Here is a 12697-nt window from a genome sequence, read left to right on the forward strand (position 1 = left end):
CACTCAGCCCGCTTTCAAATCCCCTGCACGCTAAGCAATCATTATTTCATTGCCACTGTCACGATTCAGTTAAGTGAGGGCGCAACAGGCATGGTTTCGGCAACTCCACATGCTACATCAAAGCCGGGGGAGGAAGATTTGCCAAGCACCTCTCAGAATCAGTGCCAGCAGTGTGAAGTTCCAAAGAGTTCTGCTTTCCAGGTTAAGCCTGTTGTGGCGCATTCAAATCTTCCAGGTGAAGGGGGTCCGCCAAAAGAAGAGGGCCTTCCCTCTGATGATGACGACCTCTCCAGTTTCGGTTGTCGAATTGTGGAAGAATCGCCCTCCACTGCTCATGATGCTTGATCAGGTTGTCGTTCTCTTTTGAAATTATCGTGTCTGTTCAAAGGAAATGCTCAGTTGTTTTCTGTCTATGTTCAGTTGTTTTCTGTCTATGTTAACAGTTCGAGTCAATAGTATCACCTCTGTTAAGCAGTTTTGGAACTCCAGTCAGTCTACGTTTTGTCATGGTGGTTCTGGTTTAAAGGCTCTAGTAATAGTCTTAGATCTAGGTGGCCTGACGCTTGTATATATGGATTATCTTTCAAATCTGTCATGCGAGAAAGCCATTTTCCAGGCTAGACCTCTTGAGGCTGCTGCCTCGTTGTAAAATTTTTGTATCAATAATAGGAGTAGACTTATTCAGAAAAGAAAAAAAAAAAAAAGAGAATAAAATAAAATAATAAATAAATAAATAAATCAATCAATATATATATATATATATATATATATATATATATAACAAAAAAAAATATAAAAATCAAAAATCAAAAAATAAAAAAATAAATAAAAATAAAAATAAAAATAAAAATAAATAAATAAAAATAAAAATAAATAAATATATATATATATATATATATATATATATATATATATATATAACAAAAAAAAATATAAAAATCAAAAATCAAAAAATAAAAAAATAAATAAAAATAAAAATAAAAATAAAAATAAATAAATAAAAATAAAAATAAATATATATATATATATATATATATATATATATATATATATATATATATATATATATATATCATAAACCCAATATTAAAGCTTAATGTGAAACCTATTAAAGCCTAACGTTGAATTTAATATTAAAGAAAATATTATAATCCCAATATTGAAGCCTAATGTTAAATCCAATATTAGAAACCGGATATTATGACTTGTAATATTATAATTCCTAATATTAATTCTTAATTTTGTAACATTGCGTTGACAAGAGGAAAAAGTTCCTAGCTACAATGATTGAGTATTGGCCCGATCAAGGTCCCAATTAGACCCCTATCCATTTGGTTTGGTTTCATACCCTTCGAAAAAAAGACTGATTGCCTATTCTACTATGAGATTAAACTATATGAATGCTAAAGTTAAAACTATATCAAGGAAAGTGTATGATCTAACTTAATATTTACAATCAACTACAAAAAATATACAAACTTTTGTGTGCGTGTGAGATTTTCTAGAATAATTTAATAGCGGGAGAGGTGGGGAGATGGGGAATCATCCAAACACAATATTAGTAAAAATACTATGAATGTTTGACGTTAATTGGAGCATGGGTCCAGTTAGCCACACATAATAGTTTTTTGGGCTATTTTTCAAAATCTTATAAACAATCAATTTTTTTTTAGATTTTATAATTTTATGGCATGCAACTTAACAGAAATTAAATAATAGAAATAAAACTATATCATAAACAAGAGAAACTCATATAACTATATTTTTTATATCATAAATTAATGTCGATGAATAAAGAGTAGATAATAAATCTGAAAAGAGTAATTTTGACAATAATATATGCTAAATCGTTTCAAAACAAATAATCGCTACCATATCCTAATATTCCACTCAATTTTACATCTAAGTGAAAGAGTAAGAAAAATACTATAAGTTTTTATTAAGTAATGAAATAGATAACAAGATATCAAGATCATAACTCCAAAAACCAATCAAAATCTAAAATGGTCTTCAAAACTTGAATAACAAAGTACTTGATTATAGAATCAATGACTTAGGTTTCAACAATTTCCAACCCTTACTCCAATGTAATCGGTTGTATAAATAAGAGAAGTAAATGACATAAGATTTAACTTTTTGCTAAAGGTAGAAAATCTTAAAATATTTTCTCAAATAAGTAAAATACTAAAAATACAAATCTTAATAAAAAAAAAAATCTTCTTCTTGAAACTAGATAGGTTGTTTTAATATTCCTTTTGGAACTAGGAAACTAAAGTTGGCCCGACTAACATATTCTTAGGATCATTATTTTGGATGTGTGTAGCCTATTCCAAAAAGAATTCAGGAATATGTTGAAGATGAAGTGGCATGAAATGGTCAATGTTGAATTGACACCTGGATAATAGATTCTCAACATACCTTTTTTCTGGTTATGCTTTGTTGAAAACATCAAAATCAATTTCATTTGTTCAAGAGGTAGTTGCAGAAAGTTTTTAAAGACATGTTCATTCCATATACAATTTTTCTTAATTTCTTCATCTATTGTTCTCTTGCCTTCAACTTAATTCTCATTAAGTCTTGCTGGAACTACTTCCTTGAGAGGTTTTGGCTAATGCATATCAAAATATTCAATAATATATAGACTTGAATCACATACATAGTCACAAAGTTTTACTACTTCTTCAATCATTTCTTTTATCTCCTTATAGTTTAAATCTCTTTGATTTAATCAAGCAATGATGATATTTTTATCCCTTTTAGAGAATTTCACAAAATATTATCGAGACTGGATTACTTTTCCCAATCAACAATATAACTAAATTTATCAGTTCATCTTTCCCTCTTCCATGATTGATTCAGCTCTAGAGAAAAGGATAATAACTCTACGAAAAATTTGTAGATTTTATGCATTTGTTTATAGAACATTAATTGAACCTTTTTTAGTCTTTGATTCACCTATAGAGGTTTTTCCTTCAGGAAATTGATGTTTCTAGAAACTTCTTGGGTTTAATTTAACTATTGTCGCAATGATTTTTATGTAACTAAATCACAAAAATAGAAGAAAATATAGATAAACGACTTGAAAATAAGATTCTTCGAGGGGGAAGCCTCCTTTTACACCAAATAAATGAAAAATTCTTGGATTATTCAAATGACAAGACCTCCTTGGTATATATAGGAGTCTAACGTGTTTAAATATAATCATGGCATACATAATACTAATAATATAAGGGCTTAACAATCACAATAGTGGGATTTTAAGGGGCATAAGAATAACAATATGGTGTATTATTGGGCACACCAATAACAATATGGGGGATACACTAGTATTATAGGGACCTTACATGCCCCTCTCCTTGGAAAAAGTGTTTTCCTCAACACTTGAGTAGTTTTGGATGTTACCGTATGAAATAATCATCCTCCCATGTGGAATATTCAACAGGTAAGTTCTTCCACTTGATGAGATACTCTGAAATTGATCTATTACGTAGTTGCTGAATTCTTGTTTGTATGATTGATTTAGGTTCCAATATAATTTTTACTTCCTCGTCATGTTCTAGAAATATAGTTTGAAATGACAGCTTGTCATCTATAACCGTTTTTAAGCATAAACATGGAAAAGTAGGTGTACTCATGAGGATGTAGGCAACTCTAATTTGTATGACATAGTATCAATCCTTTACAATATCTAGTAAGGGCAATAGTACTTAGGTTATAATTTATTATCCTTCTTGACTTGATTCAGAGAAATTTGTTTGTATGGTTGTAGCCATAAAATAACCCAATCACCCACATCAAAATTTCTTTCACTGTGATGTTGATCTTCCACTTGTTTCATTTGATTCCATGCCAGATTCAAGTTATCCTTTAGGAGTTTGAGAACTTGTTGTGGATGCTCAACGTGATATTCCACTACTTGAACATTACAATTGTCTCTTAAAGATGATGTGATGGATGGTGGATGATATCCATAAAGCACCATAAATGAAGTCATTTATATCGTTCTGCCAGAGTTAACCACTTGACTCATTATGTTTGTTTATAATGTACAAAGTAGCAAGTATATCCTTCCAAAACTTTGTTCACTCTATCAGTTTTGCCATCAGATTGAGGATGATAAGATGAGCTATGAGCTAATTGAGTACCAAAACAAGAAAATAATTATGTCCAAAATTTTCCATTTAAAATGGGATCTTTGTCATTTACAATGATATTTGGGTTTCCATGTAGCTTTTGAACTATTTCCACAAATGCAGTAGCGACTGCACTGGATTTAAAAGGATGAGATAGTGCACAAAAGTGTGCGTACTAGGTAAGTCTATTAACTACCACCATCATGACATTTTCCTTCAGACTTGGGTAAACCTGTGTTAAAATCCAATGAGACTTCGTCTCAGTGTTTACCTGTAATGGATAATGATTATAAAATGCCTAGGGTCTTAATTGTCTCCACTTTATTTTGTTGGAAACCAAACATTCTGCCACAATCTTTTGAATATCAGATTTAATTCCATCCCAAAAAAATTCCTTCTTCACCCTGTGGTAAGTTTTTAAAAATCTTGAGTGCCCTCCTATAGGAGAGGTGTGCAATTCCAAAAGAACCTTTTGTTTGAGTTGGGAGTTATTACATAGAAATAAGTAATTTTTGTACCATAGAGAATCATTTTTCCAGATAAGTGCATCAGTTGCACTAGGATCTTGTTGCAACGTTTGAATTAGTGTCTATACCTCTTCAACATTCTTCCATTAGTCCTTTGCTTCAATTATCCAATCAGGTTGGATAATATAAATGGCACAAAGTAATGCTTCCAAATCCTCATCCCTTATTGAGAGTGCATCTGCAACAACAATTTTCTTCCCTTTTCTGTATATGATTTCAAAATTATAACCGAACATCTTTGTGACCCATTTTTTTTGCTCTTTTGAAGATAATATTTGTTCCAAGAAGTGTTTAAGGCTATCATGATCTATTTTTACCTTGAAGTGTCTTCCCATTAGGTAAGGGAACCATTTCTTCATATCATGTAGTATTTCCAACATTTCCTTCTCATAAATAGGTTTATGTAAATAGTTTCCCTTGATTGGATGACTTCAAAAAGTAATGGGTCTTCCTTCTTGCATTAAAATGAAACCAATGCCATTTTCTGAGGCATCACATTCCACAATAAAGGCTTTTGTGAAGTTGGATGTAGCTAAGACCGAAGATCAACAAATTTCCTCACTAAGAGTTAAAATGCCTTAGTTTCTTCTAGAGTCCAAAAAAATGCATCTTTCTTTAGTAATGTCACTGGTGGTGTTTCTATTTTCCCATAATTCTTAACAAGCTTGTGACAATACCCTGTCAACCCAAGAAATAAATCGTAGATGCCTTATGGTTGTGGATATTTTCCATTCCTTTATTTCTTTAATTTTGTTAGGGTCTACCTTAAAACCCTCATGAGATACAATATGACCCAAACATTCCATTTCATGTGCCCCAAAGAAACATATGGAGGATTTTGTATACAATTGTTTCTCCTCCAATAGTTTGAACACCATGTCAACATGTTGAACATGATGTTGAACATGAAATTGGAGCAAGGCGTGGCTCCAATGTCCCACTATTGGGGCTAGTGATGTACATTGTAAACATGCATCTTGGAAATTTTTCTTAATAACAAAATCCTTTTAAGGCCAACACATTCTTCATGCATGGACTATGAATGTTTGTAAGGCTATTTTGTGGATGTTTTTATTTCATATTTTCTTTCACATGTACTAATATAATTGAACTATTTTGGTTATTTTAGTGCTTATCTTATTAAGAATGTTCTGTAATGGTTGTTATTGTTGTCCCATACCTGTGGACTATTCCGAGGGATATGAGACATATATTTCCTTGTTTTTCGGTTGTAACAACCATCATATCCACTGTGGACTATTCCACTTGATGTTAGACGAGTCCTTTTGGTTCATATGTGTCTCTTCCTGGGTGGCGATATTACCTCTCACTTAGAGGCTCACTTTTCTCTCCCCCCTCCTTTGTAGTAGAAGAACCTCGACATAGTTACACTACACACTCACCAAACACGCTCCCCTTTCTTTTCAAAGACACCATTGCATCAATCTCCTATGTTGAGAACTAGATCCAAAGCAAATGTTTAAGGATTTGGAAACCGGACCTTTATACTAGATGGGACTCCTATACCAAATGATGTGCAGTTTAATTGGGACTTCATATCGGGTAGATCCCCTCGGTTGACGGATTTCCAGCATCATCAACAAAATGGTGCTAGAAGGAGGGCCAGATGAGAGGTTTTGCCCATTGAGTTTGGTTTGAATCTCTTATTTAAAATATCTCTTCCAAAAATCATAATCCCAAGATGTTTTTCTAAAGAGATTAATTGTACCATCCTTGCGGACGTTTTTCATAACTTCTCCAAATTTAAGTTCGATGGCGAGGGTGAATCAAATTTTCGTGAACATTTGTTTCAAGTTGTTCATCTTTATCTTTATAATAGAATACATTCCAAAGATGTCATGCCTAGATACCCACCCTCACATTCAAAGTTCGTGTTAATCAATGGTGTCATACATTACCCATTGCTTATATCCATTCATTCGACCAAATTTCCAAGAAAATTCATAAAGACTTCGATAAGCATAACTACCGAGATGTTTGTTGAAGAATAAATATTGTAGGAATGAAGCCTAATGAGTCATTTGAGGAATTTTTTGATCGATTCCTTCACCTCTATTATGAAATTCCTGAAAAACATCTGAAATGGGATTTCTTGAAACAAGAGTTTGAGCGCTTGGTTCTTGTCTCTTCATATGGTGAAACTGAACCTCTTCATTTTTCTACTTCCCCAAATCTTGCGAATCATGAGAGACCTCAAATTTCACAGGAGGGTTTTACTACCCTTTTGTTCTTTGTCCTCCTCCCTTTCTAGTCCTAATACGAGTGCCTCCTTATGGTGGGTGTAAAACTAGGAAATCTGTAAATCAAATCTCTAGTCCATCTTCTCATTCTTCTTCTGCTTTTCATGATTCACATTCAATGGAGGAAATTCCATAATGGCTTGTGAAGTCTATGATGAAAACTCACTCCTCCATTCTGTAGGATGATGTCACCATTCACAACTCTAGTCTCAAAGCTAATCTAGAATTCTGTTATCCTCTATCATCTGCATATCCTGACTCTTTGTACCAGGACCTACTTGATCAATCTACTCCACCAGCTGGTTCTCCACATTCTCTTGATTCTTACGCTGATGTCTCAATTTGTGATAAGGTACAAAGCAGTCACATTATGTAGGTAGAGGAACAGAAAGGTGAAGACACTTTCAATCTTTCCTCCCTTTTTTAGAATGTTCCATGTCAAGATATTGCGTTTCCATTCTTGAATGATTCCCAATCTACTAACCTTGGTAGACAATCCAATGCAATCAGTTCCTTCAATCAACCCCCAACCTTGGGTAGTAATCACTCTAATGATGATGACTCTATTGTTGTGTGTCGTGATGAATGCCCTAGCACATCACATGATCTTACAGTTTCTCGTGAAGATTTAAATTTAGATCTAGAATATGGTTTGGTCAAATAATATGTTCATATTAAAACTTCCTCTTCACCTCACTATCCCTTGTGTCCTGCCATTTGCAATGCATATACTTGCGATGAAGAACTCCATTCTCTTCAATTTCTTCATCCGATGAGTTATCCCCTCTATTGACACAAATCGTAGAGTACCCTTCCCATCCCCCATCATCTATTTTCTTGCATGAAGACAACTCTTTAAACCAGCTTGCTCACGAAATTTCACCGATTCATTTATCATTGAATTTGATATCAGAAGAGCCTTTCCACTTAAGTAATCTGATTGTTGAAGTCGAAAAATCCGGTGAAACCTATGACAGAGATGGCTACCATACGGTGAGCTATATTGAAACCAGCAATAGAAGTTATTCCCAAACCAGGCATGATCTGGTTCAAGCTTCACAATGAGATTCCAAAATCCTGGGAAGTTCTGGGACTTGTCAGGGAGTCGATGTGTTTCAACTCCTGTTGATGGTTATGTCTGGATCACGCGACTCTAGTATGCCCCGAACTAAGTCAAATATCATTTCTCTCACACAATCCTTATTTTTGCATGGTTTCATTTAGTGTAAATCTCTTTCTCAAGGATGTTTGGTATTCATATGTAATATTTCAAACTCTCGAGATTTCACTTCTGACTGAACTCATGAATCGTTTTCGATTCATTCATATTCATGCAAATATCTCACATCAAAGTCGGGTTGGGAATGTGCATCTCTCATAGAGTCATGGAATTTCGAAGTTGATCATCTCCAGGACTATCTTTTACCAAAATAATCATGCTTATCGAATTTATACGTTAATGGTTAGCCCTTGGGTCTGCTTGCAAATTTTATGATGCAAATTTGTCCTCTCATCACACTAGAAATCCTCTTTAGTGGTAATGAATGCACAAGTTGTCACATGAATTAAGTTCTTCTCCTTTCACAATTTCCCAACTGGTCGCATGCATTAGTGGTGCTAGAATACCTTTTAAACTCTTTTTATGACTATGATGCTTGTACAATTTGTCACCAGATGCAGGAAAATGGTCTCTCATATTTTGCTTGCAAGTAACTTGGTTCGATTTTTTAGAGAATTTGTGAGACTTCTCAAATTGATTTTTTTTTGTTTATTGCAAACTGTGAATCTAATGTTTTAATCAACTCATCTGACCATTTTTCTATCTTTGGTGATTGTCATTCATCTTAGGATTTTCCCAACAGCACATCCAATGACGGTTCTTTCACACCCCTTGATCTTCATTGTTCAACATCTCCCTATTCAAATTTTTATCAAGTAGGCAAGGCCCTTCAACCTTCGCTGATGGTTATGGAAGGTCCTCACTATCTTGACATGACTATTGAGTATGATTAGATCTATATTTTCTCACATGATTCCCATCATGATCCCGCTCTTCTAATTGAAAATTCACCTTTTTCAAGATAATTTTTAGGGTTTTCAAGAGGGCCATCATGAATTTTACCATCCAATTATTGAATGGTTGCAACAACCGTACATGGAAAGCTCCATAGCAAACAACAAGTTTCGATATTTCCTCACTCTTGCTAAGGAGCTCGGCATAGATGAAGACACATTCGTAAGAAGCTTCTGAGGTTTGTTAAAAAACAATGTTCATCGAAAAGGTAAGCATGTGAATTCGGTGAAAGTAGTGGTTGTGTCACACCTTTTCGCCTATAGGCGAGACCTTCATTTTCTTGTGCAATTTTTTGAAGTTTTTAAATTTTTTGTTGCATATCGCCTTATATCTATTTTAATCATTCATATCTTTGTGGATGGAGGTCGCCAATAGCTACGGTGGCTTCACTGGAAATTTCATTATATGTAACCCTTACCTTATGGGTGTTAGGTTAGGAGTAGGATTAGCTGCATCCTAGTTTTCCCTTCTTTGCACTCGTTCCCTGTAGTTTGTTCTTGTTTTATTATTCTAGTTCTGTATCATGTTTGTTGTAATTATTTTCTTTCTTGTCTTTTGGTTTGTGTTTCCTTCTTGTGTGTTTTATTTCTTTTTGTCTTGTTTTCCTTTCTTGTTGAGTTTCTCCTTTTGTTTTCATTAAGTGAATAAGTTTTGTGCCTGGACATGTATTGAATTCTTAGTACGTATGTCATTGAAGTTTGAAGATTCTTGTGAAACTGCAACATTTGGATGAACCTCAAGCCAATCTTCTTTGTGTTGGCTTTTCCTTTTGGTCGATGAAGTTCTAATGGAAAATATGATCCATCTGTAAGGAGAGCTTTGGTCCAACCATGAACTTGTGTCTCTTCAGGGAACCTTATGCCTACATTCAGTTCTTATGTTCTGTTTTTCATTCTTATCCAACTAGTAGAGAAGGAGAAAGGGAAAAATCTAAACGAGCAAACCTAAATAAGAGGTCTCTATATACTTATTTAAAGGAGAAACCTCGTATGCACTCAATAAGTTAGGATCCCTCTTCTACCTCAAAATAAATAAGTTCCAATTCACAACTCTATTTGAATAAATAAATAAAGGCGAAAGAAGGGAAAGGATTCATGTGCATAGGGGGGAAGCAAGCAACTCTGCTAGGGTATTATTGAGGATCCCTCACAAAAGAGAAATGTTTGCATTCCTGTGTGACTTTATCGGGGTACTGTCAAAGCATTCTGGTAGGGGAGCAACACTAGAGATGAAAACTTATACTCTGAAAATCTTAAACTCGCAAGCTACACTACCCTTCCCAACTCGAAACATTGTGATTGTTCTGAATCTTAAGTTTTGTTTGACCAATAAGGTATAGAGGGGACAATGTCTAGTCATGGGGTAAGTAGAAAAGGAAAAATTAATCCACATGATGAATCAATACTCCCCAAAGAACCAAGGCCCTCCACAAAAGAGTTAACTGAAATAGAGAAGTTGGATTCTACCAGTGTGTCGTCAAGTTTTTTAGTGGCTGTAACACCCTCCAAAATTTTGGCCTACACTCAAATTTTGGAGCCAACTGTGGATCATATGATTGATCTTTCCTTAGTCACTTATTGTTTAGTTCATGATTTCAAGGCCCCTTCTGAGATATCAAGGGTCATTCACGCTTTTATCTTTATATATAAAGTGTCCTCTTCGGGCATGGGAATTATCGCTTGTCATGCAAAGGGGAGTTTTGGTTTCATTCAAGGGGAAATATTTGTGAAGGTAAGTTGTCCTCATCATATAGACATGTTTCAAAATCATTTCCAAAGTTTCATGCACGATAACAAAAGTGCCTTCATTATCCTTACAAATTCTATTGACGGGGTTGCACTTTTCATAAGTTGCCACAAAGGTTGTTTCATTAAGCGAAGTATGTGTCATATGTTCTCGATGATCTATGTTGTATCACCAAGTGTCCAAGTGTGTGGTCAAAGTCAAGTTCTATCATTGTGCACATTGGTTCCACTGATCCCACACTTCACCAAATTCTAGAGGATTCCTAACAACCTAGCCTCATCAAGACTTCCGAAATTGTGAACTTCGCATCTACAACCGTCAAGCTTTTTCCCTGCCTATTGGAACTACACAATGTGCAGAAAAACCAGCCTCCCTTGGCCTCCAAAATTGTGCAGATGCTTCCTCCACTATCCTTCCCTCAGTTAGAGCTCAATGCCTCCAAAAACTGTGTAGTTCTATCTCTCAAGCCTCTTTAGCTACCCAGCCCCCAATTCCTCCTAAAATTGTACAGTTCTTCCTCCCAGAGCCCCATCCTACAGCAACCACTACATGCTTAAACTACGAAATTTTGTCCCTTAGTGGGCACAACGCAATTTTTTCCCTCAGTGGGAATTGTGCAATCTTATTCCTCAGTCTAGCCCAGTCACTGAGCCTTCATGCCTGACCTAATACCAGTTACAGCTTAGTCAGTGGATTATCATGCGGCATATTAGACTAGGGGTTTATCAGACTTATGTCAGCTTATCATGAGTGGATTGCAAATGTAAGAATTCTACCATGGTATGGAAAGATAACGAATAAGGAGGACATGATAGATGACAGTTAACGAGCTAGAGAGAAAAGATAATAATCATATAAGAAGACCAAGGAACCTTCAGGTATGATAAAAGACCATTGATCAGGACCGCATGAAAAACTCGATTTGATCTACAACCCTTTGGAGGGTAGGTAAGAACAACAAAGAACATCTTTCATGAAGTTGAGATGGACCTCTTAATGTAGTATGAAGGATAAATTATTACTATCATATCACTATGTCTTCAATCACCTGAATCGTCATAAGCATTGAAAGTCATTCCATGTGTTTTATGTAAGTGTTTTGTTCCCTTTCGCAAGATAGGAAAGATGTCATCTTTTTTCATACTAGTTGTCGCACTTTATGTATAAGCTCATTCTAGTGATTTCAAGGGTTCATCTTTGTTTTTATGAGTTTTCCTAACTATTTAAACACATGTCCCACTCATTCACAAATTTTTTAGCATTGTCGTACAAATGTCATCACGATCGTCATAAAGTCTACTTTAGGTGTCGCACTTGTCGTAACTGGTCACAAAGCAAGCACACACAAGTGAAAGTGTTGCTCAGATGTCATGGGTGATCAATGTTGTTGAGTCATCAAGTATTCTAAGTGTTAGGACACATTCAAACCTTAATCACTTCATCCGTCAGTCTCACTAGTCTAATACTTAGCCTTTTCCAAAGAAGCTCCTCGACCCTTCAACTTCGCTTCACCCAGTCTGACGGGACTACGCACCACGCAATTTCAGTTAGGAGGTTGTGTCCTTGACCATTGGATCTGTGAAATGTAAAGTTTTTTCCCCTAGCACTATTGCATTATGCAATTCATGAGCCCAAGACCCAACCTTCCCTTCCATAATTATGCAATCCTTTGAGTCAACCTTCCCTTCCACAACTACACAGAAGTTGTCTTCAGTGGCCCTCCCCTCATCTTGATCCACTATCTCCTAGAAATGCGCAGAATTTAGTCATCCTTCCTCTCCAAAACTGAACATAAATCGTCCATAGTGGTCCCTCCTTCATCCAGACTCACTGCCTATGAAAATTTCACAAAGGCTATCCCTTAGCCCAGCCTCAACTACTCATTCCACAGTTCCAGGACTTAAGCCTTAGTCCCGGTTGCTAGGACTGTGCAATGCGCAGTCACTGAGCCTCCCT

The sequence above is a fragment of the Pinus tabuliformis genome, chromosome 9 (genome assembly GCF_031772625.1).
Source record: "Pinus tabuliformis cultivar Carrire ecotype Pingquan chromosome 9, CPIR1, whole genome shotgun sequence".
NCBI lineage: Eukaryota > Viridiplantae > Streptophyta > Pinopsida > Pinales > Pinaceae > Pinus > Pinus tabuliformis.